The 5,654-nt window shown below is 36.9% G+C and overlaps 1 pseudogene; it reads right to left on the bottom strand.

Annotated features, from left to right (window-relative positions):
- Positions 1–673: 673 nt before the first annotated feature.
- Positions 674–1,900, bottom strand: LOC145616024 (25S ribosomal RNA; annotated as a pseudogene).
- Between the last annotated feature and the right edge of the window lie 3,754 nt (positions 1,901–5,654).

Genomic DNA, 5,654 nt, shown 5'->3' with positions numbered 1-5,654 from the left:
CCGTATTTTTTTTTATATGCATCAATTTGACAATTGCACTATTCACATACCATGGTTGACTTAAATTTTTCACCTCTAAAAAATAAATAAATGTTATTATATAATATATCATTAGATTTGTCATAATGTGTAGTTTCATAATATAATTTTGTTACAAATTTTACTAATGCACAATTAAAGATATTAATAGTCAAAGTAACGTCTCGGCAAATGTGCCGGTCAAACTGATGCATATAAAAAAACAGAGGGAGTATCAAATTTTGATTATGCGTTATATAGAGTAAAATGAATCTAAAAAAAACTCATACGACTATCTTTTTTTTTTTTTGACATGGCAGTTAGCTTTACCAACACTTTCATCTTCAACTCATACGATAATCTTATATATTTTTATGTACTAAAAACAAATGATCGCAATGCTTTGTTTTGATTAAACATTCGTACGAGTTCTGAGTTGACTGTTCGAAGCCCGGGGAAGGCCCCCGAAGGGACTGTTCCCAGTCCTCCCCCGGCTGGCACGCGACGACCTGCTCTCACCACGGAAGCAGCTCAAGCAGTCCACCGACGGTCGACGGGTTCGGGACTGGGACCCCCGTGCCCAGCCCTAAGAGTCAATCGTTTTTCCAAGTTACGGATCCATTTTGTCGACTTCCCTTACCTACATTGTTCCATCTACTAGAGGTTATTCACCTTGGAGAACTGATGCGGTTATGAGTACGACCAGGCGTGGTCGGCACTCGGTCCTACGGATTTTCAAGGGCCGCTGGGGGCGCACCGGACACCAAAAAACATGCGGTGATCTTCCAGCCGCTGAACCCTACCTTCGACTGAGTCGATTCCAAGGTGGGCAGGCTGTTAAACAGAAAAGATAACTCTTCTCGAGGCTCCCACTGACTTCTCCAAACATCCTAACGTTGCCGTCAACTGCCATGTCCCGATCAAGGAATTTTAACCTGATTCCCTTTCGAAGCTCGCGCGAAACGCGCTATCAAACAGGTCTCCCCCGACTCTTATGATCGACTAACCCATATGCAAGTGTCATTCACATGGAACCTTTCCCCTCTTCGGTCTTCAAAGTTCTCAGTTGAATATTTGCTACTACCACCAAGATCTGCACCAACGGCCGCTCTACCCTAGCTCACACCACAGGTTTTGCAGTGACCGCTGCGCCCTCCTACTCATTGGGGCCTGGAACTTGCCCCGATGGCTGGGTTTAGGGCACGCGCTTGAACGCCATCTATTTTCGAGGCTAGTTGATTCGGTAGGTGGTTTGTTACACACTCCTTAGCGGATTTCGACTTCCATGACCACCGTCCTGTTGTCTTAATCAACCAATACCCTTTGTGGGATCTAGGTTAGCACGTAGTTGGGCACCGTACCATAACCCAACTTCCAGTTCATCCCGTATCACCAACACTACTTACCAAAATTGGCCCACTTGGAGCTCTCGATTCTATGGCATGGCTAAGAAAGCAGCCGCGTTGTCCTACCTATTTAAAGTTTGAGAATAAGTCGAGGGCGTTGCGCCCTTGAGGCCTCTAATCACTAGCTTTACCTGATAGAACTCGCGAATGAGCTCCAGCTATCCCGAGGGGAATTTCGGAGGGAACCAGCTACTAGACGGTTCGATTATTCTTTCTCCCCTATACCTAAGTCAGACGAACGATTTGCACATCAGTATCGCTTCGGGCCTACACCAAATTTTCCATTGGCTTCGCCCCGCTCAGGCATAGTTCACCATCTTTCGGGTCCCGACAGGTATGTTCTAGCTCACTCAAACTTTTCTCAGAAGATCTAGGTCGGTCGGCAGTGCACCCGCTTGGGGATCCCGCCAATTAGCTTCCTTGCGACGCACGGGTTTACTCGCCCGTTGACTCGCACACATATCATACTCCTTGGTCCGGGTTTCAAGACGAGTCGAATGGGGGGGCGCAGGTCGACGCCTATAGGCTATAGCACATAGGTGCCGAAGCACGTCATGACGGTTGTGTGACCTTATGTTATCAAACTTATCCTGAATCATGTTAGTTTACTCCAGGGTTCTTGTGTCAACGTGCTAGATGACTGCAACACAAAACTAACTACTTTGTATAATGGTTTAACAAGCATCAATGAAAACATGAAACTTCAATCACAAGAAGAAACCTCATCTAACATATGAAACATGAGGTGAGAAGATAAACAAGGATTAATAAGAGAGAAGAAAAGGACATCATTGCTAATAATCTATTAATCTCTGATGTTGGATACCCACAAAAGGAAGAAGCACCGAAACCTAATTAAACTGCTTGAATAACTGAGGAATTGGTCTTTTAGACTTAATACTGAGAAGAAATTTTATGCTATAGCAAGTTAAGTGCTGAGGATAGTTTTAACCATGTCACATTGAATGATATTAGAACAATGAAATATTTAATGGTTTATTGAGTGTCTTTAACATTACCTGAATAACTTAATCAACTCAAAAAATTGAAGAATATTAGTGACTACCTCAATATTTACCAGCAAGACCAAACTATCTTGTTGCTACAGAATGATGTATCAACAATACGCCAAATTCTTTTTATCATTTCAAAAAAGCTATTTCGTCTAGCCATTCAAGGAAAATGGTCCCTTGAGAGAAGATCTTAATGAGAAAGACTACAGGAACTTAAATGGATTCCTGATTTGAATTAAGTTTGCACACAATGTGCATTCAATGAGAAAATTTGTAAGGAGCACAACTACCATTACAAGATATTTTGATAGTTTACAACAAAATTCTATAGTTAACAAAAGTACTGAATTCCTATTTAAAAATCAAATCACTTAGCATATCCACTACATAATCCCACAATAATTTATAACACTAAAAAGTATTATCTATTTCATGTTTCTTCCCCTCCATGGCTGCTCACTTCTTGTTGAACAAGACTAGATTCTCCTTTACAGCTCACACAACAATCATGTGGAACAACAACAACTACTACAGAATCCTTGGCAACCCGACCAAGACCTAAGCTTTTCTCTTCTAGAAGAGCAGAAATATTGCGAAATGAACTTATATAGGAGTTCAGATACTCCCTAAATGACAACCCATCACCTTCTCGAACCCTTTGCCCAGTTACAACCACACAATGAGATTCAGCCTTCCGATCTCTATCTTCTAATCCTGGTGGACTTGACACATACACAAAATCGCGGCTCTCTTAACGTCTTGTTTGATAGAAATGATCCCACATGGCGAACCTAATCACAAAGAGCCCATTTTCTTCTAACTCAGTGACCAATTTTCTATCAACATCAGTCTTGTTAAACTTATCAAGACGACTAATAAAACTTGTGTAGCATTCACAACTCCATTGCTTCCCCTCGATATAATGTCTTGCTCATTAGTTTAATTTTCTCAAATATTTGTTATAGTATACGAATAGATTGACTTTTTTTATCCTTAGCAATATTGTGTCTAGCTGTAGAAACAACATGCTCTCTCGACTAACACTTCCTTGGTTCAAGACACTTGTTCAATTTTTGCACGATAGTACATAGCACAAGTATACAAATGATTAATGCAAGTAGATAATATAATTAAATACAATAGATAACTTCTTCAAGAGACAAAGATATTAAGCAAGATAATGAATCAATCATAATTCGTAGAAACAAAATGATTATTCAAAGAGCAAAAGATTTCAACAATTGATAAAAAGTACTTCATAGAAAGGTTATCATATCTCTTCCCTGATTTAGGGCAGGTTCAAGGAGGCTATAAGAAAATATGCACTTCCTTTCTCTCTTGGTTTTAGGGTCAATTGTTGAATAGCTCCATAATTGACAAATTAAATCAAAATTAAACAAATTATATTATAATTATTTATAAATTAACAAATTACATGAAATTACGTATGTATTATATTGGACATTATTGACACATAAATCTATTGATATTGATAAATCAATAAAAAAAAATTTATCATATGTTAACTAATTTAATGTTAAATAACTTATTAGTCTTTCATCTTAATATCATATATTTATAACAAGTATTTGTTTTACAAATTATCTTGAACATTGATCCACCCCTACATGTAACCATAGTGATTTATTTAGAAAATACAGTACAATCCACTACTGAAAATAAAATTAAAAGAAATTATTAATTGACAAAATGTATACTAGACTTCGATAAATCACGGGATGTAGCCATCAAAACAATTAATCATGCAATAAATTTAAAAATAACTATATAATTTAAAAAAAACAAATCATCAATATGAGATTAATTTTGAAGGTTATTCGAGATGAATACTAGATAGAGATATTGAGTTGTTGCACATGATTTGTTGATTGTTTATGGTTGATTGTTATTTGTTTATTTTTGACTGGCGATTGTTGAGAGAATTTATGAAAAAGATGATAAGATAGATAAATTGAGATGGAAAATTGAGGAAAAGAAACTCTAACTAGCTAACTACCTTATGAATCATTTAATTTGCAAGGCCACGAACCAGCACTCTAATTGGCCCACGCAGTCTTCATTGTAGGGCACTCGTTTTCAATGTATCCGTATACCGGCTATACACTGGTCAAAAAATTAATCTCCTAGGCCGATCCAAAATATAGACCGGTCCACTAGTGTCATGATCAGTAGACTAAAAAAAATATCTATTGCGATTTTTAAAATAGTTAAAGCATGTCACAAATAAAGTACAATGCATAAAACATTATCAAACGTCTATATAAGTAAAGTGCACAAAATATTACAGAACGGAGGGAGTAGTCTTATTTAAAATGAGATTTAAGTTGACTAATCAATCTGGATTAAAAAAATGCATAAAATATGAACAAACTTTATCAAAAAAATACTATTTAATTTCCCTTTAGGATACATTTGATTTGTCTGAAATTTTCAGATCTAATCTAATCTTATTATAATTTTTCTGATTTGATCTGATTTTTTTTATCTGATCTGAATGTTTTTATTTGATTTGAATTTTTCTAAAACTAAAGATAAGTTGAATCAAACGCACCGTTAATCATATTTGTGATATATATAATGGGGGTGTCAATTCGGGCTATCAAGACGGCTTTGAGTTGACCAAAATAGTTTAAGTTCACTTCAGTTCAAGTTATTTCAGGCTAGTTTGTTTGAATAGTTCAGTTCAATTTGGTTCAGATTATTTCGGGAACAATTCAAATCAAGTTGTCTTAATTTTGGGAACAATTCAGTTCATTAACAGGCGGACCCAAATTAGTTCAGTCCAAAACAATTTATGTTTTATTTACGATGCTAATGCATGTTGGTTACAAAAGAAAGTATTCATGTTGGACTCGAGTTATTTCCCCTTCCCATGAACAACCCCTACTTCCTAAATTCCCCCACCCCAACGTGCTGACCTCCTCCTTCTGGGGTTGAAAAAATGGGGAGTGGGAATTGTTGTAGTAGTAGCAATAATAGTAGGAACATAATTTAAAAAGCAATATGGGTGAGATAAAGATGGGTTAATGGAGGTTTTTAAGAAATTATCAGATCAATTAGGAATTTGGGCAATTCCAGCTTATGTGGGTGTTCATACTCTTACGTTGTCTCTTTGTTTGCCATCTGCTGTGTTTTTTGAAGATAGGGCTTCTCTTCTTTTTGGATTTCTTCCTGATGGTATCTGTGTTTTATCTAC

This window comes from Chenopodium album, chromosome 25 (assembly GCF_948465745.1).
Source record: "Chenopodium album chromosome 25, dcCheAlbu1.1, whole genome shotgun sequence".
Taxonomy (NCBI): domain Eukaryota; kingdom Viridiplantae; phylum Streptophyta; class Magnoliopsida; order Caryophyllales; family Amaranthaceae; genus Chenopodium; species Chenopodium album.
Note: the sequence above shows the minus strand (reverse complement) of the source record. Positions and strands in the feature narration are given on the sequence as shown.